Source organism: Schistocerca serialis, chromosome 5 (assembly GCF_023864345.2).
Source record: "Schistocerca serialis cubense isolate TAMUIC-IGC-003099 chromosome 5, iqSchSeri2.2, whole genome shotgun sequence".
In the NCBI taxonomy this organism is placed as follows: Eukaryota; Metazoa; Arthropoda; class Insecta; order Orthoptera; family Acrididae; genus Schistocerca; species Schistocerca serialis.
Genome location: NC_064642.1, coordinates 575381203 through 575405732, shown reverse-complemented (window position 1 = coordinate 575405732; position 24530 = coordinate 575381203). Strand labels below are relative to the sequence as shown.

General features: G+C 39.8%; 1 protein-coding gene across 1 annotated transcript in view; it reads right to left on the bottom strand.

Moving 5' to 3' along the window:
* Positions 1-24530, bottom strand: part of LOC126482102 (carboxypeptidase A1-like) — a 68468-nt gene that overhangs the window by 1286 nt on the left and 42652 nt on the right. The gene's annotated exons all lie outside the window — the stretch shown is intronic.

Here is a 24530-nt window from a genome sequence, read left to right as displayed (position 1 = left end):
ATATGTTATTTGATTTCACTTACTACCAAATCGAAGCGAATCTGCAAAGTACTTGGCACTACAATTCCACTTACCTGTATGATGTTGCACTCCCTCTGGCAAGGATGCAGGCTCTAATTCGATTGGGGAAAGTGTTGTAACCCTGTTGTGTCCTGTTCTGAGGCAAAATAGCTCACAACTACTGTATCAGATCCATGATATCCTTTATACTGACACAGTAATAGAGTTGACGTCCGAACTGGTCTCCCGCATATTTTACTGTGGACAGATCTGGGGATCTTGCTGGCCACATGAGTACATCAACATCCCGATGATGGGTCACAGGGACACTCGCCACATGTGGACGAACACCATCTCATCCAAAAAATGGCACAACGGTACTGTCGCATGAGAGATAACAAGTGATCACACAAGATGTTCCTGACGTTGTGTCATTCTGTCAGAGTTTCCTCACCACTACCAGCCGTGAGCTGAATCTATACTTGATAACACCCCACAACATGAGTAGCACCTCCGAGTCTCTCCAGAACATTAGATAAATGGCAGCTCTTCCCAGGCGGCCAGCAAACCCGCCGACAATGGTCATCCGGACACAGCGCTATGCCCTTCATCAGCAGTCCATGCTTCCCTGTCGCGTCACCACTCCAAACGTAGTCGTTTGTGTCATGGTGTTAACGGCAGCCTAAGCGTGGGACCGTAATTCTCTAGTCCGGCCGCTGCTGTTCTCCGACCGATAGTGTGTAATATCACAGAATGTTGCAGGAAGTCCATTACTTCATCTCGGATGGCAGATGCAGGTGTGAAGGGGTTACGATGTGTTTGGTACACAGTACGTTGATCCAGCTTTGTGTTGGTCAGATGTGGTTGACTAGAATCTTGAGAACGTGTATGTCTGCAGTCACCTTCTCCTGCAGTACAACAACCGGCTACTGTCAGGTTCGACTGCCCCACAAATCTTGACACTGCCCGATTGGAGCAGCCGGTCAAATGGAAACCTCAATGACGTCGCTTTCGAACTCTGTCAGGTGCTGACAATTCTGTCTCACATGAGTACATGGTAACTCTGTGGCTTTCACAGTGATCATTCAACATCTAACGTCGTCCACGTCCTACCAGACTTGGTAACAGCACTAAACACAAACAACATCAATCTACTCCAGTGGCCATTCTAACTGTCACAGAGAATGGCAAATCTCATCATTAACATACGCGCCGATGATGAGTATTTGTGCGAAGTTACATTGACAATCGACCATGTCTTCTAGGAGCTTCACGTTTTGTGTAAGGCAGTGTAGATTATTTTCATGACACAATGATGTGACGTAGATTATATTCGTCATGAGAATGTCTCGATGAAGGCTCCTAGTACTTGTGGGTAGGGATTGTGATGTGGCAAGTATTGCGGAAGATGCTACGTAAGTTGGAAATTAAATAGTGGCAACACTGCTGTGGAGACACTATGCTATAGAATCTACTATTATTGTTGATAGCACACGTTGTTGACATACCTACCTTACCTCCGAGCAAATGGACTCGCTCGTCCCACGTCACCGGCGTGCGCACAATCGAGGGAAACACAGTCACTTGTGAGCGAGCGGTCGAACGTAACGGTGTCACTATGTTTTCGAAACAGGAACAACGGATTTGGATCAAGATTGAATGTGCCAGGGGTCGTACAGCACGACAGTGTCATCAAGGTCTTCAAGAGGCGTGCAGGGAATCGATATTGCCGTACAGAACAGTGGCACGTTGGGTAAAAGCCTTCAACGAAGGTCGGCAAACTGTGGCAGACATGCATCGGGCAGGTCGTCCTAGCGTCTCTGAAGAAGACGTGCGTGCTGTTGCCGCGTTAGTTGACAGTGATCGACGCCATACGATTCGTGAGCTCGCCCAAGAAACCGGATTAGCGCGTACGACTGTGCTTCGCATCCTGAAGGAACTCATGGGCATGCGAAAAACTGCATCATGATGGGTTCCGCATGACTTGACGAAAATGTAGAAATGGATGCGTCACGACGCTGCTCAGATGCACTTGGAGCGCTATGAACGCGAAGGAGCTGCTTTCTCACGCCGTTTCGTAGTACTGAATGAGACATGAGCCACATTATACGAGCCAAAACTGAAACGCCAATTCAACGAATGGCGTCATTACGGGTCGCCGTGAAAGTCGAAAATTCGTCAGTGCCCCAGTATGGTGACTCGTGTACGACTGTTGTGGTATTGTCCTACCACATTACGTTCCTCCACGGCAGACTGTCAATGCACAGAATTACTGTTCGTTTTGGGAGCATCATCTCCGACCAGCTTTACGAAAGAAGCGGCGACACTTTCTCCACAACCCATCCAGCAATTTGCACGACAATGCGCGGGCGCATACAGCGCAAGCTGTGGCTGCTCTGTTCAGTCTATGGGACTTGGAAGTACTGTACCATCCACCATACTCCCCGGACTTTAGTCCTTGCGACTTTGATTTGATTACGAAGATGAAGGAACCACTTCGTGGCATTACCTTCAGAACTGTTCCAGAGATTCGACAGGCAGTAGACCGCTCCATTGGCACCATCAACAGAACAGACTCTGCTAACGGTATACTACGCCTTCCATATCGCTGGCAACGGGTTCTACACAACGCTGGTGACTATTTCGAAGTACAGCAACAGGTGAAAACATGTAACTCTTTTGTGTCGGTTGTGAATAAGTAGTTGCCACTATTTAAGTTCCAACCCTCGTAGATGGAAAAATATGTGGGATGGCTATGTGGGAAGGAAGTGATAGTTGGAATGTAGGTGTCAGGACACGAATAGGATGTCAGCTGGGCAAGGAAAGGGTGCGTTGAAGGTGACATTTGGGATGGACTGGGAGGAATAGATTTCAGCTCTGAGTTCGTGATATGGAAGGGGACAGAGCTAAAATTAGACGGGGTGAGGATATGATGTGCTTTTAAGATTAATTAGGTTGATTTGACTGTCGTAGATTGTCAGGTGAAGGCCTTTGGTGCAGAATACTTGGGTGATATTTCATGTAATTAGTGCCTGGGGTATGGCAGGATTGATGGAGAGATATCACTAATTATTTCATGTGGTAAAGTTGTTGAGATGGAGTTTCAGGGATGAATGTAGGATACTATCGAGTGCAGGGAAGGTCATGTTCTCAGCATACTGTAGTAGGGATGCAGGAGGCATGAGTTTTGGGACCTCAGCTGTGTGTAGGAGTTAAAGGACTGGTAGTCACAGTGCATTACCAGCTTCGATTTGTAACAGTGAGACATAGATTTTCGGTGTGAGAAACATTCAAGCTTTGTAGGCTGCTCAACGACATGTGGACAGGTGCATGATGAGAATTCCTAAGAGAGTCAATGGAACAAGCAAGCAGAGCAGGAAAAAGAGTGGAGTGGAGACGTTAATTATAGCCATACTGAAAACGAAATGGAGCCGGACGGGGCACTTAGCCAGGTGGATGGACGGACCAAAGAATTCAAAGTCCAAAGCGGCTACTACACTGCCGGAAAGAAATTAGTTCACCTCAAAGACGACGTCAATTTTGATATAATGTTGGCATATGCCACGTGAAGGGTAGTAGTTGTGCTGATAATGGTTTCAGCTTCGTCCGCCAGCACATAGCGAAGCGGCATAGCTACCACAGCGCCATCTGTGTCTACAATGTAATAGGGAATGTTCACAGCCAGAAGGCCCAGTGTGTTGGAAACGTGTGAAGCAAGCAGGCAACCGTGCCTTGGAGACGCACTCGTGCTTCCTACAGCCAAATGAGTGAATTTTAAAGGGGTCAAATCGTGGCCGTCCGAAGAATTGTCACACAGGTTAGAAGTGCTGCGTCGGTTATTATCAGTGGTCACGTGAACATCGGACCTGTAGACGAGGTTCTGGACGTCCACAGGCGCCTGCCATTATCGTACAGTTACCACAGCAGGGATACGAGGCCTTGAGAGCCCAGACATGTCAGCACTAACTGTTGCGAACCGGTTATTAACAGTGGGACTACAGGCATGCACCCATGTAGCCTCTCTTCTATTTACGCCATAGCAACGACGTGCCCCCCCTCAACTGGTGTCAACATAAGATCACTTGGAAGATGGTATGGCATGCAGTGGTCTTCATCGATTAAAACAGATTCGGCCTGCACGCAAGTGATGTCTGCACGTACGTTGTTGACCTGGTGAGCGCTGTCCCGTAAAGAACACTGGCCCCACCCCTAGGCTTATTGTCTGGCGTTCGATGAGCTACAACTCTCTTTCACCTTTGATGCTTAAGGAGGGGACAATAACTACTTGTTGCGAATGTTTTAAGGCCCACTATTTTGCCTATTATGCTACAGGAAGGTGATATGTTGTTCCAAAGGGATAATGCTCGCCCACACAATGTCCGTGTAACTCAACGTTCTCTACAAGATGTGCAGCAACCTCCCTGTCCAGCACTATCTCCAGACTTGTCTCCAGTCGAGCACGCGTGGGGTATGGGTTATGATGTGACAAGAAGTGACTCGTGTGCCTCGTCAACCAACAGCTCTTACAGAATTGCGTGAACAGGTCGAACTGGAGTAGTATAACGTATTCCAGGACAGTATTCGCCATCCGTACGATCACCTGGATGCCACGAGTCAGCGCCTGCAGTACCGCCTGTGGAGGCTACATCACGTAGTAATATGGGTGTTTCACCATTGGTCGATACCTGGTGCCTCAGAACCGCTTGTGCTAATGATCTGCAAATATAATCATTTCATGTACTCCACATGCTCTATTGCAACAATAAATCTTGAGTGAATTGAAAGCCTCTAAAATGGTGTACTAATTTTTTCCCGATGGTGCATATGCATGAAACTTCCTAGCAGATTAAAACTGTGTGCCGGACCGAGACTCCGGACCTTTGCCTTTCGCGGGAAAGTGCCCTACCATCTGAGCTACCCAAGCACGACTCACGCCCCGTCCTCACAGTTTAAATTTTGCCAGTAGTAGGGAAAGTGGGAGACGAGATACTGGCAAAATTGAAGCTGTGAGGACGGGACGTGAGTCGTGCTTGGGTAGTTCACATGGTAGAGCACTTGCCCGTGAAAGGCAAAGGTCCCGAATTCGAGTCTCGGTCTGGCACACAGTTCTAATCTGCCAGAAAGTTTCATATCAGCGCACACTCCACTGCAAAGTGAAAATCTCATTCTGGAGTGTATATGCATGTTTGACAGGTGACATCAGAAAAATTGCACTACTGACATGAAAAAGTATGCCCAAACACTGTAATGCATAGAAAAGCGTAGAAGAGGCCTTTATCCAGCCGTGAATTTGAAATTAATGGTGACAATAACATTGATTATTATACTATTATTATTATATTTTCATTTAATTAGTTTACAATCTGCAGTATTAAAGTAAACGAAAATATACAATTTTCCTGTTCTTCCCCAGAATTTGGATGAGAATATTTAGTGAGTGCTGATATATTACAAAACTAACTTGCTACCTGCGCCTTCTCTCGTGTATGCATATGTTGTATATACCCCATGCTCGCATCTGCTTGATTCTGTGTTGCTCTACACCATGCGACTCCAGACAGTGCACTAAATGTATCTGAGGTATTCAGCCGTGTAGTGTAGTTTTCAGCCCTAAACATACTGACAAAATTACTGTCTTTCTGCAGTGCTCATTCTTGCGACCCTGTTGATGCACTGAACTACACATAGACAGATTGCACTTAGTATTTATACAGTATTCCAAATATTTATGGAAAAAAATATCACTCGTTTTCGGACTTTCTGTACATAACCCCCTCTCTTCGACATCCTCGGCCATAGCGATCATAGGTTTACCTGACGCTCATACAAGTCTTATACAAGTAGTGAGTCACTAATATAGCAAATTTGGTGGAAATTGCTCCAAGCGATCCTGAGTTATGCTTTTGTGTCAGATGTTTCACCCCCACACTCACCCATAGAGGTGTTTTACTCCCACAGTAATTTATTCCCGATAGCAATGCATGTGCCAAGATTGGTAGAAATTGCTTCGGGCGTTACTGGCATACAATGATATGTCACTTGTTCCCACCCCCTCCCGCCCTTAAGTGTCAAATCTGTCAGGACTGTCACCAACGAGGCTATCAACCTCAGAAACTATCTATTCAGTATCAATATGTGTTGTTATCCAAATTTTTTCATGTCACAGCTTCTTTCCCCCCAACCCTATGATGGTAGAGGTACTCTACCTTCATAGTATTTTTATACAAAAAATTAATACAAATAATGAGTCACTTACACATAAAATTTGCTCGAAACGGCTCCAGACTTTCCGAGTTACGCTTATATGGCATCCCCTATTCACCATCACCTTCATCTCTATGGAATGTAAATGATTCTTATCACCATAGTGTTTTTTTCCCACATAGTAAGTTATATGTGTAGTAATTTTGGTTGAAAACGATCAAATGGTTTAGGAGGTGACGTGGAACATACACACATACGTAAATGTATACATACATTTTTATAATATATTGGCTGAGAAATCTGGCGCTACCCACGTATTATTTACTCCAGTGTTGCATTAGCCCACCTCCATTTTCTGTCCATCTTTTCTTTTTCTTCCTCCTTCTCTGTACATCTCCTCCTTGCCACCACTAACTCTCCATCTCATCCTCCCTTCTCTCTCTCTACCTCTTTCTCGCCTCCTCCCCCCCCCCCCCCCCACACACACACTGTCCCTGTCCACCTTCTGCCCCCACTCTCTCTGTCCATCTCCTCTGTCCATCTCCTCCTCTCCTTCTCTCTGCCCATTCCCTCTGCCCCCTCTGTCGGTACATCTCCTCATCTTCCCTCTCGACATCCATTCACTCTTCCTCCCTGTCCCCTGACTCCGCACAACCTTGGCCATCCGCTTATACACCACCTGCAACACATTCTAATACTACACGCGCAACATGCCAGTCCTGCAAGAAATCCAATTGGAAAAGTGATTCTCTGCATACTTCACAATACGGAAGAAAAAATTTTACTGCTACCTCAACCCCTATGGGAAGTAGGTGTTTTCAACATCACAGCCCTTCTTTCCAGACAGTAAGAGATATGTGTACCAAGTTTGGTTGAATTCGATCCAGTGGTTTAGGAGGAGAGATTGAACATGCATATACAGGGCGTTACAAAAAGGTACGGCTAAACTTTCAGGAAACATTCCTCACACACAAATAAAGAACAGATGTTATGTGAACATGTGTCCGGAAATGCTTAATTTCCATGTTAGAGCTCATTTTAGTTTCGTCAGTATGTACTGTACTTCCTCGATTCACCGCCAGTTGGACAAATTGCAGGAAGCTAATGTTGACTTCGGTGCTTGTGTTGACATGCGACTCATTGCTCTACAGTACTAGCATCAAGCACATCAGTACGTAGCATCAACAGGTTAGTGTTCATCACGAACGTGGTTTTGCAGTCAGTGCAATGGTTACAAATGCGGAGTTGGCAGATGCCCATTTGATGTATGGATTTGAATGGGGCAATAGCCGTGGCGCGGTACGTTTGTATCGAGACAGATTTCCAGAACGAAGGTGTGCCGACAGGAAGACGTTCGAAGCAATTGATCGGCGTCTTAGGGAGCACGGAACATTCCAGCCTATGACTCGCGACTGGGGAAGACCTAGAACGACGAGGACACCTGCAATGGACGAGGCAATTCTTCGTGCAGTTGGCGATAACCCTAATGTCAGCGTCAGAGAAGTTGCTGCTGTACAAGATAACGTTGACCACTTCACTGTATGGAGAGTGCTACGGGAGAACCAGTTGTTTCCGTACCATGTACAGCGTGTGCAGGCACTATCAGCAGCTGATTGGCCTCCACGGGTACACTTCTGCGAATGGTTCATCCAACAATGTGTCAGTCCTCATTTTAATGAAAATGTTCTCTTTACGGATGAGGCTTCATTCCAACGTGATCAAATTGTAAATTTTGCTCTCCTGACCTCAACCCTCTTGACTTTCATTTATGGGGGCATTTGAAAGCTCTTGTCTACGCAACCCCGGTACCAAATGTAGAGACTCTTCGTGCTCGTATTGTGGACGGCTGTGATACAATACGCCATTCTCCAGGGCTGCATCAGCGCATCAGGGATTCCATGCGACGGAGGGTGGATGCATGTATCCTCGCTAACGGAGGACATTTTGAACATTTCCTGTAACAAAGTGTTTGAAGTCACGCTGGTATTTTCTGTTTCTGTGTGTTTCCATTCCATGATTAATGTGATTTGAAGAGAAGTAATAAAATGAGCTCTAACATGGAAAGTAAGCGTTTCCGAACACATGTCCACATAACATATTTTCTCTCTTTGTGTGTAAGGAATGTTTCCTGAAAGCTTGGCCGTACCTTTTTGTAACACCCCGTATACATACATACATACGTATATGCATACTGAAAGGGCTCAATAAGGTTGAGAGCAAATTGTGCCTTAACTTGGTGACTGTGGCTAGTTCACGCCATTTTTTCTCTATTTTGCTGTGAATTCAAAACGTCTCCGCTAAAGGTGGGTGCATGTGTGTTTACATATTTTTTTGTCCTTTTATGGAGTCCCACTTCTCAGAATTCGATATGACCACGAACTCTCCGCGACAGTCTCATTCTTAAGAAATGAACCTGTAATGAACACGATACTCTTCTTTAGAGCTTCTCCGTTTCCTCTAGCAGCTCTATACGGCACAGATCCCAAACTGACAAGCAATATTCTAATATTGGTCGAGCAAGGATATTATAGGCAGCCTCCTTTGTGAGGATTCTTCTAGTGAATCTCAGTCAGACGTATGCCTTACTAGTTTCATGAGGTCGCTCTACCTTAAATCGTTCTGTACGTAGGATGCCTCTTTTAGAGGTGCTGGAATTGTTGAAAATGATCCATTCCACAATTTGAAATACTATTTCTGTATGATAATGCCCACCACATTCGAATAAGACCATACGAAATCTTTTTTGGTGGTTCTAATGGGATTTATTGGAGTCCTCCCTACAGTCCCGACGTTCCTCGATGTGATGTTTACGTCAGTGAACGTCGAAAGAAGCGCTTGTGTGGTAAGCGTTGGCATTTAACAGCGTAAAAAATGAGGACAGTACAGCCCCGTTAGCACTTTCCAGTTTATTAACGTGCATGACCAATTACGACATGTTCAGCGTCGCGTTGTAAATAAAGATTTCTACGCTCTGTCATGACGTGGCAACATTAAATACATCGAGATATTTTCCGAACAGGAATTTATGCCTTGCTGTAGCGGTGAACAGACGACTGACAGCAAGCACTGTAACCAAGATGAAAAGCTTGGCATACCACAACCACAGTCCATGTTCTCAGCTTATCGTCTGAGTCGTGTGAAGTTAGCACCCCTTTTTCGAGAAATATACATTTTTTCTAGAGTTCTTGATAGATATGGCATAGTTCTAGAGTTCTTTGTACAAAATTTCAATAGTTCTGCAGAACTTAGCGAAGAAAACAACAGTATTCGAAAAAATTGAAACGTCCCCTTTTTAACAATTGTACATGACTGTGCTTAAACTGACACACAATATTTTGTTAGCGCAACGCAATCTGACTTTCAAAATTCCCTACAAAAGAATGGCCCTGACTAACATTAAACTATACCATTCACAAATCACTTACCTCACAAAAATCTTCGCTGCTCAAGCTACTGCAATACAGCGAGCGCCACTACTGCCAGCTAAATAAAAGATTCAAACTATGGAAGGCACTAACTACTGATAGGGATAGTTAGCAAATGAAAGATATTAATAGAGAACAAACAATGTATTTACCTTGATATCATCATATATAAATATAGCAGTTCATGACAAATTTCAAAACTCCGCCATCTCTCTCCCCACATCCACCACTGCTGGCGGCTCACCTCCAACTGCGCAACGCTACGCGCTGTTAACATCCAGCTGCCCCTCTACAATGGCAGACAACAATGCAAACTAGCCACAGACTGCACACAGCACAGCCAGTGATTTCATTTTCATACAGAGAGCGCTACGTGGCGGCGGCATTACCAATATAAGAACCTAAACAGCCTACTTACATAAAGAAAACATAAACAGCCTACTTACATAGCCCCCATGCTCCCCACAAAAAATTTTTACAAATGGTGTTGGGCACTGGCCAATACAGATTTGACAAAAATTTTTCACAATTACACTAACAAAGAAATCAAATGCACACACTTATTGATACAATGTTGGTCAAAAGCTAAAATTTTCTCACAGTCTATAAAGACAGTCCTGATTCATCACAGTAAAATTACAGTGCTTTTCTTTTTTTTTTTTTTCAAAGTCTGAACAGTAAAATAGAATGCACAAGGAAGTAGTGGATTTCCATGCAGTCTTGAAGAAGTAGTGTCCTTCCATCGGAAAGACAGTGCTGACTCTTGACATGCTGACAGGTAATGGGCCACAACATAGCAAACCCACAGCAGAGTCATTCGACGTTTTGAAGAACATTGGTAGGTAGGTCACCACAGAGTAGACCCACTGCAGTCCTGGTAGAGATTACGGTATTGGTGGGCCACCAGAGGTGCAGACCCACTGCAGTCCTTGTAGAAATAATGGTATTGATGGATCATCAAAGATGTAGACCCACTGTAGTCATTGTAGAGATAATGGTACTGGTGAGTCATCAAAGATGCAGACCCACTGTAGTCCTTGTAGAGATAGCCAGCAGCCATCTGTTGTGACTGTGCAGGTGCACAATCACCATTGAAGAGTCTTGCGGATAATATAGCAAGTCCATAACCACCACTTGTGCACTCACAAAGTTTTTGGAATTGTCCTTAGAACCAGCAATGCTGTTATCCAGTCCCTTGCTGAATTATTAACACACGTCCAAACACTAACAGTCCCAACTTCTCACATATTGTCCATATACTATGACCAACAGAAACGTGTGCAGTGAAATGTAACTAACAAGTTAATAATATCATGAACTGGTGACAATTACAATTTTATAACATAAGAATACAATAAAGGTACAAAACACATCATTAAAAACATAATAATACAGATAACATTTGTAGTAATAGGGACTTTACAAAAGAATAGAAATAAACATATACATCAGTGTTACAGGAATTATGACATAAGTAAATACATAAAAGATCAGAGTAACTTTTGAAACATCAACTTTACACATGAGCATTAAAACAAAACAGAATTAATAATGTCTAACATCTTTACAAAGTAAATAACATATTATTAATGCCAATTATATTCGAGGATAACAGTATTCCTCATCATAGTGAATGTAACTTAGTATTAGAAGAGAAAAAAGTTCTATGAAACAGTACACAGAGACAGGAAGAAAACAAATACACAAGGGTACACAAACATATAGTGGGATAACACAAAAGGGAAAGGACAGGGTTTGTTTTACTGCAGTATTTTGCGAAGAAAACCTTTTTTGTTCTTGGAGAACTCCCTTCGTTCATCATTATTCCCAAAAATCCTATCTGTACCTCTTTTCTGTATTCTAACCATATTTCTTTCAAAATAAATATGGCTCATTGTACAATACTCATTTAGGCCCAAATCGTTTTCATATAACTTTCAAAGCATTCTTCCCCTATTCTCCATAGTTAGGTTCTTATATAGTCTACCCCCTCTTAAGCTAACTTAAATCTACTGAGCTCAGATACTAAACTAAGGGACGAGGCAATGCAGCAGCACATAACAAATTAACACAAACAGCAATGCAAAAAAAATGGAAAATTGCAAAGCAAGCTACAGTAAATATAAATTACCAAGCAATGCAACATTACAACTAATATGAGCCAATGTACAGTAACAAGAAAAATAAGTCAGTAGTAAAACTAGCTTAACAGAGTAACACAATTTAAAATTCAGTAGCACTATGCCTGGCAAACAGCAGCAGCAAATATAAAAAATATAAAACTTATATCTATACATGACAAAGCTCAAGCAGAAAACATATTACAGTAAAAACAACAATGCAGATAAGGGAAGTGTATATTCACATCTTAATATCTATGTAATTAAAGTGGTGCACCACAACAACTTATTGTAAAAGAAATATTACCATGTACTTGAAAAGAATATTATGTATGCAGTTACTGTTACTAGTCCCTTCTTATTGTTCTTTCCTTTCCAAGAGCTCCTTTTTTGAACAATGTGGATTACAAAATTATTATTTAATAGATCTGTTGACAGAAAGTGTTCACATTAGCAAATGCATCTAAGTTTATTTTATAAAACTAATGCTGTAACACAGCTGGAAAACAGGTATCAAATGAAATAAGCAATTATGCAAACCAAAGCATAAAAATATCATTCAATAGTCATGTGACATTTCATAAGTTAGTAGAAATTCTCTCAACTCTCGTAGAAAGACGCTTGTCGTAATCAGGTGTGCAGATGTAAAAATATTTCTCAAGGAATGTCAATGGCGAGGATAAAGACCTGCCTTTTTTCTTTTTTTTTTTTCTACCTGTGCTTCCGGAAAGGCACACCCTAATGGCTTGTTCTCCAGGTGTTTGACACAGCTGCGTGCACACAACGCATTACGTGCAGGTGGTCACTTAACTTTCTTACGGAAATATTTACGACACCAGTTTCCGCTACAGTGATAGTCTCACATAAAAATATTTCACAGGTCAAGAATTAGCGTTGAAAATCTGTAGAAAGAAAATCCTATGAATATGTCCAAAAAATTTTCGCTGGCATTGTGATACATTCACGCATTTACACACATTTCATAACTCTTAAAGTACGATTCTTGGTTTCCAACATCCTTTTCCACAAGTCAAGAGTCCCTACCCACTATTCATTACTCCTTACCTTATTACACATATACGTATCCATCGACACTCGTCAATATTTCGTCATTATAAATATGAAGCATAATCAAATAACTCATATAGCCTCAGCCTATTAATCGTAAACATACCTCAGCAGCATAATACACATCGTCGTCGTAAAAATAACATCATAACACCTCAGTCAAATCTCAAAATCGTCGTAGCTTCCTCCAATAATTAAAAAAATTCTCTGCTCATGTCAAAAGTGTCATCTGCCTCAAACGTACTTTAAAAATCATGAATCCATACCAAATACATCATTCAAAGCTCTCATAGTATCACAATGGTTCCGAAAAAATATGAGCATTTCTCAAAGTACAGACAAAATACAGTTTCATAAGTGTGAAGTTATCCAACGGTGTAATTACGTAAACATGTGTCACTGCCGTAGTAAAAAAAATGTTTATCTCTCAGTTAAATGATCAGATAGCTGTGTAATTTGTATGTTAGAGAAATATGGTACCGATGTGTAAAGTTGTATAAGCAAATACCATATTAGCTAGGGTTCCTTGTGGTTGCCACACACATGGTACACAAAGTAAGCGTATACCCCCCTGAGGATTAATGTAATTATACCCTCAGGTGTTACAGATTACAGCAATGGAATGAAATGTACCACGGAGAACTTTCTTTGTAATTCAAAAATCTTTAAAAATAAATGTTTTAAGTACAAAATTAATCACTCAAATACTTGTCCTGTAGCGCTAAATATGCGTCTTGCTGTAAGATAATCTCTGTGGAAGTGTCGTAGTTATCGTCCTCCGAAAGCTAAGTTCTGCAGAAGTCAATGTACTTACCTCATGATAAACAAAAGTGAAATGCTTTGTGTATAGATATCGTAGTTATTACGCTTATTGTTGTGATGAAGACAGTACTGTACTGTAACGTATTGTTGTGCTACGGAAAACCCTGTCTCATTGTAGCTATACTACAAAAGTTACTACTAAAACCTGTTTTACTTTCCAGAAGAATTCAGAAAAACTGTGCAGATATAAAACAGATACACCACAAAAGCAACATTGTAAATTTTCACTCATTAGTAGCGTCGTGATAAAACCGTGTAGTTGTCACATAAACTAACCACTGTGTCATCTGGTATCTCACAGAAAGTACTTTAAATCCAGAATGTATTTTCAAGTAAACCAAAATGTTGCATTAAAATCTCATTAGCAGTACTGGTAAATGTTCTAAGTATGTAAGCCTTATAGTCGTTACATAATCGTGCAACTAACAAGCAAGAATGTACAAATAACAACACTGTTTCGTCTGTTCACTATAACAACGCATTCGTAATTTCTGTTTAAATAAGTTCTCTTGGTTCTTGACTGGATATTTAACTTCAAACATTGTTGCATGTTAACAGATTCTAAGTCTGACAAAGAATACTGGTAATGTAAAGTGAAGAGCTATATGGCAAAGACAAAGTTTAAAGCAGATTATCTTTCAATAATCGGTTTTACATGTCAAATGTGGTACAATCTTTTACTCTTCAAAGTACTCAGAATTTCAGCTTGAACGCAATTATCATGCAGTGTACGTCGGTAAAGAATACTGGAATTTTTCACAAGGTTAGCGTCTATGTTATTTTTCTCTGAGCCAGCCGGCGCACGTGGGTGCCTGCGGCGCGAGTCACTGTCTGTCTCTTCGTTGGCGCGCGCCGTTATTGAGATTTGGAGACCTAACTTCTACAAATTCACTCTGACGAGAAGGCCCTGCCCTGTTTGAATCCCGCCAGTTCTGATGCAATTCAGGTCTGTCGTTACGATCACATCGTCTGTCGTCATGTCGGTAGTTCCTGTAGCTTCTTTCTTGTCGGTTAAGTGGTGGAGAATTTCTCCCTGAATCGTAACTGCGCGCTGGACCGTTGCGTCTAAAGTTATTCTGTCTCCGGTAATAATAATTATTTTGGTTCCCATATTGTCTGTTTTTCTGATTGTCTCTGTGATAGTCACTACCGCGGAGAGGTGATCTTTCCCTGTAATTATTACTACTCTGCCAACGGTTGTCGTACGGGTGGTGTCTATTTTGGTCACGATTTGCGTTGTAAGAATAGACCTGTCGTGTCCAGTTATTGTTTCTGTCGTCACGGAATTGTGACGGATGTGACCTGTAGTGATTGTTTTCCTGTTTTCGCATCCCGCGACTGTCTGTGTCAATTTCCAGTTCTTGTAACAGTCCCTGAAAAGCCTCAATGTCTTCTTTGCAACGTCCTGCTAAAATAATATGTCGTAAATGTTCAGGCAATTTGAGTAAGCAAATGCGGATGAGTTCTGAGGGGCTGTATGGGTTTGAAAGATACTGATTCTTATGCAACATGTCTTCAAAATATTTCACAAGACTGGAAAATTCAGATTGTTCGAAATGTTTCATCATTATGATGCCATGTTTTACTCGGTCTTGTGTGGCTTGAGACCAATATGCTGAGAGGAAGGCATGGTAAAATTCTCCTTCACTGTGGCAATCGTGAATGACCGATCGCATTCTTACAGCTGGTTCATTCTCTAAGTAGCCACACATAAATTCTAATCTGTGTTCTAACGACCAGTTGGGAGGAAAACAATGAGAGAATTGATGGAGCCATGCTTGTGGATGAATGTCGTTGCCAGAATTCTTAAATGTTTTGAATTTACGTGTAGTAATGAACAGCTTATAGTCAAAATCGTCATGTCGGCGAGTCGCATGTCGGTCATTGTTACTTCGTTTCGGCGGTTCCATCTCAAAATCCAATGCGCCTTGCCAATTTCTTTCATAATTTCCGAAGTGTCCTGTGTTATTATTTTGTGTTTGTTCCGTATTTCTATGTCCCTCTTCCCGTATTGGAGCGCGAGTGTCCTGAAATACGTAATTCTTGTATTACCTGCGTCAACTGATCTTGTACTTTCCGGATTTCTCTTTTGTACTGTGTATTGATTTGATTTTGATTTTGTTTGAATTTTCTTATTTGTTCATACTCTTCTATGTCAGTGAAGGCTACGTGTCTTGTGTCATTCAGATCATCATCTACCTTTGTAGATAAGTTAGTGACCTGATCCGAAAGTTCGGCTACTTTCTCCGATAGTGTACTTATTTCCTCCATGTGTCTTTCTGAACCAATTTTCAGGGTATCTACTGTGTCTTTTAAGTTTTCCTGAGTTCTTGCAAGTTGCGTAACCGAATCGGTAGATGCAACTGAGTCAATTTTAGCTTGCAAGGTCTCATGATTTTCATGAACAATAGTTTGCAGTTCTTTTATGGCTGCTTCGTGATTCTGTAATACATTTTCACGACGCGTAAAAATAGGTTGGAAATGCTCACAAATTTGTGTTTTTACGTCATTACAGACCTTTTGACATTTCGATTCGATGTTATGTAACTCAGTGGTTAAATCTTCACGTGTTTGTTCAAGTGTAGTGTCTAACTTTTGAAGATTTTGTTCCATTGTGTCTAACTTTTTGAGATTTTGTTCCACTGTGTCTAACTGTTGCTGTGTTTGTCTCTGGTGTTGTTCCATTGTGTCTAACTTTTGAAGCTTTTGTCCCATTTGTTGCATTAATTGTAATAACAATGCACTGGTGTCTGAAACATGTTCCTGAGTGCTTTTCGGCAGTGAAGTTGCACCGGCAACATTCACATTTTGACAAGCAGAAAATGTGTCTTGACTCATTTGAGAAAACGGTGAGAACCCAAAACCTGAGTCTACAGTATTTGCAAAATTGTGTCCTGTCATTCCCGATTCCTGAGGCAAGCTGTTGCCGACCGATCGATCGATAATGCGTCCCTCTTCACTAATTGTTTCACTGTCCACGCCATTGTTTGCCGCCTGCTCCATTTCCCTATGCACAGTTACCAAATTACTACTTTGAATGTCTGTTAATTCATTACTCTGCGGCGGTATCACACTGCTTTCGTCTTCACTGTCATTTCTCAGTGTACTTTGGAGCCTAGTATTACGTTTTTCACACGCCATTATTGTCACAATATTTCACACGACAACACAGAAAAGCACAATTTGAAGAGCAAAAATAAGAGAACACATTAACATAGCACTGAAAATAATATCTAGTTAATTGCAGCTGCAAAATACTTGGTGCAAATCTACATGCATGCCACACCTGTTTTACTGTACAACAATGAAAGGCTACAACTACAAAAGAAATTCTCTCTATAATTACGCGCTAGCAATAGACAAAATCTACACTAATTACACAAACTACAAGAAAATCAGAAGATTCCAGTGAGGTATCCTCGGCTAAGGGTCGACATATGAAACGTCCCCTTTTTAACAATTGTACATGACTGTGCTTAAACTGACACACAATATTTTGTTAGCGCAACGCAATCTGACTTTCAAAATTCCCTACAAAAGAATGGCCCTGACTACCATTAAACTATACCTTTCACAAATCACTTACCTCACAAAAATCTTCGCTGCTCAAGCTACTGCAATACAGCGAGCGCCACTACTGCCAGCTAAATAAAAGATTCAAACTATGGAAGGCACTAACTACTGATAGGGATAGTTAGCAAATGAAAGATGTTAATAGAGAACAAACAATGTATTTACCTTGATATCATCATATATAAATATAGCAGTTCATGACAAATTTCAAAACTCCGCCATCTCTCTCCCCACATCCACCACTGCTGGCGGCTCGCCTCCAACTGCGCAACGCTACGCGCTGTTAACATCCAGCTGCCCCTCTACAATGGCAGACAACAATGCAAACTAGCCACAGACTGCACACAGCACAGCCAGTGATTTCATTTTCATACAGAGAGCGCTACGTGGCGGCGGCATTACCAATATAAGAACCTAAACAGCCTACTTACATAAAGAAAACATAAACAGCCTACTTACAAAATTTTCGTATCGAAAACGTTCTTTGGCAATTTCCGCAAAATGTAAATAAGTACAAGAGTTCTGAGCACAGTTCTGAACAGAGCTCCAAGAGTTCTTTCGAAAATCCAAATAACGTATTTTTGTGCAGCTAATAGTTTACGAGATAATTGCATTTTAATGAGAAAATCTTTTCACTTACTGTGAAGTTGGCACCCTTTTTTTTATAAATATATATATTTTTCAGAGTTCTTGATAGATATGGCATAGTTCTGGAGTTCTTTGTACAAAATTTCAATAGTTCTGCAGAATTTAGCGAAGAAAACAACAAAATTCGAAAAAAATTTCGTATCGAAAACATTTTTTGTCAATTTCCGTAAAAATTAAACTTGTACAACAGTTCTGAGGACAGTTCTGAACAGAACCCCAAGAGCTCTATCGAAAATCCCAACAACATTTTTCTATGGCGATAATGGTTTGAGATAAATTGATTTAATGGGACACACATTCTTTACGGAAAATATAAATATATTCGTACAACAGTTCTGATGACAGTTCTGGACACCACGTGAAGAGTTCTATCGAAAATCCTAGTCAAATTTTTTGTGCAGGTAATAGTTTAAGAGGTAATTGCAACTTAATTAAGAATTCCATAAGAGCTCCTACTGTGAAGCTGGCACCCTTTTTTTCACAAATGTATACTTTTTTCAGATTTCTTGATAGATATGCCATAGTTCTAGAGTTCTTTGTACAAAATTTCAATAGTTCTGCAGAATTCAGCGACCAAAACAATATTCGAAAAAAATTTCATATCGAAAATATTCTTTGTCAATTTTCGCAAATTGTAAATAAGTACAACAGTTCTGAGCACAGTTCTGAACAGAACTTCAAGAGTTCTATCGAAAAGCCAAGTAACATTTTTTTGTGCAGCTAATAGTTTACGAGATAATTGCAATTTAAGGAGAAAATCTTTTCACTTACTGTGAAGTTGGCACCCTTTTTTTCAGAAATGTATATTATTTTCAGAGTTCTTGATAGATATGGCATAGTTCTAGAGTTCTTTGTACAAAATTTCAATAGTTCTGCAGAATTTAACGAAGAAAACAACAATACTCGAAAAAAATTTCGTATAGCAAACACTCGTTATTAATTTTCGCAAAAAGTAAATTCGTACAACAGTTCTGAGAGCAGTTCTGAACAGAACCCCAATAGTTCTATAGAATATCCTAATTACAATTTTTTGTGCAGCTAACACGTTACCACATAATTGCAATTTATTTAGGGAACCTCTTCACTTACTGTGAAGTTGGAAACCTTTTCTTCAGAAATATATATATATTTTCAGAGTTCTTGATAGAAATGTCATAGTTCTACAGTTATTTGTACAAAATTTGAATAGACCTGCATAATTTAGCGAAAAAAACAACAATACTCGAAAAATTTTTCGTATCGAATACATTCTTTGTCAATTTTCGCAAAAAGTAAATTCGTACAACAGTTCTGAACAGAACACCAAGAGCTCTATCGAAAATCCTAATAACATCTTTTTGTGGCGATGATAGTTTATACGGTAACCGCTTTGATGTTAGACCCACTTTCTCCACAGAAAAAGTAAATTCGTTCAACAGTTTTGATGAACAGTTCTGGTTAACACGTCAAGACTTCTATCTATAATCATAATAACATTTTTTGTGGTTGTAACAGTTTGTATGGTAATTAATTGTGGGGCACTCTTACTCAAAAAAAAAATAAAAATTATGTCTGTTCGTATGCTCTGATGCCAGCTCTGGATAGCATTGTAAGAGTTCTATCGAAAAAACTAGTAACATATTCTGTGCAGGTAATTGTTTACGTAGTAACTGCCATTATTAAGGAATGCTTATGAGCATTTCCCGTGAAGTTTGAACCCCTTTTACGATAAATATAAATTTTTTTTCACAGTTCTTGATATATATGCAATAGTTCTAGATTTCCCTGCTCAAAACACGAATAGTCCTACAGAATTTCGGGAATAAAACAATAACACAGCAAAATTTTGGTATGGTAAAAAATTATTTGTCAGTTTGGAAAAAATAAATTTGTATAACAGTTCTGTTGGCAGTTCTGGATAGCACCGGAAGAGTTGCATTGAAAATGATAAGAACATTTTTGTGGCGATAATAGTTTATACAATAATTGTTTTAATCTGATACTCACTTTACCTAATATAGCAAAATTCGTAGAATAGTTCTGATGACAGTTCTGAATATCACCCACAGAGTTCTACCAAAAACTATAATAACATTATTTGTGACGATGACATTATATGAGATAATTAATGTGGGACTCACTTTTGTCATGTAAAAGTAATAAATTCGTACAAAAGATCTGACGGCATTTCTTAATACGACCGTAAGAGTTCTACCGACAACTGTAATAACATTTTTTGTGGGGATAACAGTTAATGAGATAATAGCATTTTCGAGAGACCCACTTGGTCTACATTATAATAAATTGGCACAACCCTTTTGCTGCCAGTTCTGGATAGCACCGAAAGAGTTCTTTTAAAAACCCTCATAACATTTTTATGGTGCCAGTAGATTATGAAATAGATTGTGTGTTCACTCTGCAGTGGGTGTGCGCCGATGTGAAACTTACTGGCAGATAAAAACTGTGTGCCGGACCGGGTCTCTAACCCCAGGCTGTGACCAAAGAATATCGTCACAATATCCTTTCGTCCAGGAGTGCTTCTTCTGCAATTTTCGTAGGACAACTTCTACGAAATTGGGAACGCAGGAGATGAAGTACTGCTGGAAGTACAGCTATGAGTACGATCGTAAATTCTCACTTTTATTTTGGAAAGCCGAAAATCGAAAACCGGATGTATGTTCTACTAAATACAAAAAGTCAAAATGTTCAGCACTATACAAATGCCAGTACACCTTCTTAAGACTGACTGTAGTAACTGTAGGTGGAAGCGTGGGATGTGCACGCTTAGATGATTCAAGGAGAGAAGGCTCGTCAGTGCAAAACAAACAGATGGCTGAGAGAGCAGACACATTCACACGCGCCACTAACCAGATGGTGTCACACCTGTCGAGAATCGCACCAGAGGTACAATGAGCTGTGGTGGAGTGCTGTTGGCGTGGTTACTATGCAACTTACTTGATGGGCATCAATACACCGTTATATTAATGTACAATACTTGAGAAACAATGTCATTCACACACTCCGAGTTCCTTATCACTCAGTACTAGACTAAATTACCGGCCTGGTGATAAACAGCCTATGTACCTCACCGACTACACATCTTCGTGTTATAAGAAAAAAAAGAGAAAAATACCAAGAGACACAAAATATGAATCCGGATAAACCGGAAATCCGGATTATTGAGGACCAAATAAACGAGGTTCTTATTTACAAATTTCGAACTTCTTATTAACTTTAATACTGTATCCCCTCAACATTATAACACCTCTATCAGTCATGTATTGAATTAGGATTTAAACATACTACTTAGTTCGTTTGTACGATATATTCAGTAAATATACTTACATTTCTATACATTGTAAAGACTTTTAACTCTCGCTGTAGTGTAACTCATCAAACTTCCACACTTCCTTTCTAACTAGAACAAATGTTTGCAACAATATTAACGACATCAATTTCAAATTTATTCCTTACACACAGCACATGTTTTTATGTATCCTAGCGGCTGGTGATGTTGCAATATAACTTTCATCCATGAGGGTCCTGGGCATATTTTTAGCTGTTAGTGGGTCCTGGATGTCATGAGAGTTCAAAACAATTACTGTTTTACGTGATAAAATTCATCTGGTTCTTCCTGATTCTAAAAATATACACTTCACGTGTGCCTTTCATTGTTGTATGTATGATTCAGTATCGACGCTAATGCTCTCTTGATGAGATATGAGCCGATTGCTCATTTTTATCCACTGTGCCCTTTCGTATTTCATTTCAGCGATTAGTTTATTTGTTTATCAACGTAGTAAGTAGTACAAAGCTAATCCAGAATGTAAACTACACTTAAATTCTGTTTGAACTGTTTAATAGTCAGTGTCCGCTGTCTGAACGCCAAATATCAGATTAATACACTGCGCCTGGTTGCGTTATTTTATAGGAATTTTATTATTTTAAGTGGGAAGTACTAGATAATGTTGAAGAAATTGGAAGCATATTGTTCGAAGAGCATAATATTATTCAAAATTTACCTGTACCAATAGGTGCAGCCAAAGCAGCATTTGTGATGCTGTAATTACCTCATAGATAACGATATTTGTCTATTGTAGTTTTGTATTCCAATCAGAATTTTGAGAGCATCAAAGCCTCATTTCAGCGTGAGAGAGGGGTAAAATCAATAGATGATATTGAATTGAAAGCCTTCGTCAGTCTCTTGTTTTTAATTGTTGTTAACAAAAGTAACAGATAAAGCCTGGAAGATCTGTGTGGAACTGATGGTGATGGCATTGAAAAATTTCACCTCGCAAACGAACATAAAACGTTTCAAATTTATTCTGGAGAGCCTTAGATTTTACAGTCGCGCTATTCGTGATGAAAGGAGACAATTAGACAAGCTAACAGCTATTCGGGAAATATTTACTGTGTTTGTACGCAACTACCACAAATCTTACACCCTTGGAGAAAATGTTACAGTAGGCAAGAAGCTGGAAGGATTCTGTGGAAGGTACAGTTTTCGCCAATATGTATCAATCAAAACAAACGAGTATGGATTCTTAAGTGTGGGTTCTTAAGTATTTTACCTGTACAATTTGTAAATATACGCTGTGTTGCAACCAGAAGGATTTACCAACTGAGCAACAAACAATTTGATGTTGTTCTGTGACTGTGTAAACCTATATATCAGTCAGGTCGAAATGTGAAAGCGGACAACTGGTTTACTAGTACTGGAATGATAATAGAGCTATTAAGGGAGAGTTTTTCTTTTGTTGGCATGATGAAGAAAAACAAGTGTGGAGATTTCTCTAGAGTTTGCTATCAGTAAAAGAAGGGCTGCCCACATTTCCTTTTTGACTTCCACAAGACTGAACTCTAGTTTCCTCCGTACCTAAAAGGGGAAGTGAGTGATCCAGGCATCACGTTTGCATGAAGATAATTCGATAGATGCTGACATTGTAGATAAACGGAAGCCATCCACCGTAAATTTTAAAATAGCGTTAAGTGTAGTATTTTCACAGCGGATAAGCCGAATGCTTTGTACAACGCTGCAAGAAATGTGCGCCGCTGGTCAATGGTTGTATTTTTGTAATGATCAGTACAGTTGGAATCTATGCACAAGTGATTTATTGTGGCAACAGGAAGAATTGTATCAAAAGGAAAGGGTTCCTGAATCAGCATTGTTATACAATGTTGTTTTCTTCGCTAAATTCTGCATAACTATTGAAATTTTGTACCGAGAACTCTATAACTATGACTTATCTATCAAGAACTCTGAAAAAAATATAAATTTCTGAAAAAAAGGGTGCCAGCTTCACAGTAGGAGCTCTTATGGGGTTCTTAATTAAGTTGCGATTACCTCTTAAACTATTACCTGCACTAAAAAATTCTACTAGGAATTTCGATAGAACTCTTCACGTGGTGTCCAGAACTGTCATCAGAACTGTTGTACGAATATATTTATCTTTTCTGTAGAGAAAGTGTGTCCCACATTAAATCAATTTATCACAAACTATTATCGCCATAGAAAAATGTTATTAGGATTTTCGATAGAGCTCTTGGGGTTCTGTTCAGAACTGTCCTCAGAACTGTTGTACCAGTTTAATTTTTGCGAAAATTGACAAAAATTGATTTCGATAGAAAAATTTTTTCGAGTATTGTTGTTTTCTTCCCTAAATTCTGCAGAACTATTGAAATTTTGTACAAAGAACTCTAGAACTATGGCATACCTGTCAAGAACTGTGAAAGAAATATACATTTCTGAAGAAAAGGGTGCCAACTTCACAGTAAATGAAAAGATTTTCTCCTTAAATTGCAATTATTTCGTAAACTATTAGCTGCACAAAAAATGTTACTTGGCTTTTCGATAGAACTCTTGGAGTTCTGTTCAGAACTGTGCTCAGAACTGTTGTACTTATTTACATTTTGCGGAAATTGCCAAAGAACGTTTTCGATACGAAAATTTTTTCGAGTATTGTTGTTTTCGTCGCTAAATTCTGCAGAACTATTGAAATTTTGTACAAAGAACTCTAGAACTATGCCATATCTATCAAGAACTCTGAAAAAAATATATCTTTCTGAAAAAAAGGGTGCCAACTTCACAGTAAGTGAAAAGATTTTCTCATTAAAATGCAGTTATCTCGTAAACTATTAGCTGCACAAAAAAAAGTTACTTGGATTTTCGAAAGAACTCTCGGAGCTCTGTTCAGAACTGTGCTCAGAACTCTTGTACTTATTTACATTTTGCGGAAATTGCCAAAGAACGTTTTCGATACGAAAATTTTTTCGAATATTGTTGTTTTCTTCGCTAAATTCTGCAGAACTATTGAAATTTTGTACAAAGAACTCTAGAACTATGCCATATCTATCAAGAACTCTGAAAAAAATGTATATTTCTCGAAAAAGGGGTGCTAACTTCACACGACTTATCGTCTGGCCGTACGAGATACTATAAATTGAGAAACAGTGTCGTTTCGAAAAAATTTTTACGATACTCCGACAGTTTCAAGAGAAATGTTCATCATAATTAGCAGACAGTCGCAAGCGAATGAGTAATGATTTTACAAATTATGTTTAGGCAGCTATGTCCGGCTCATATGTTAGTATTGATCGTACTTAGTTACATAAACTTGTTGCACATTTTTAATTTCAGTCTTTTGCCTGTTATAGGGAGCCAGACAATATATTCTTAGCTCTGAAAATACTT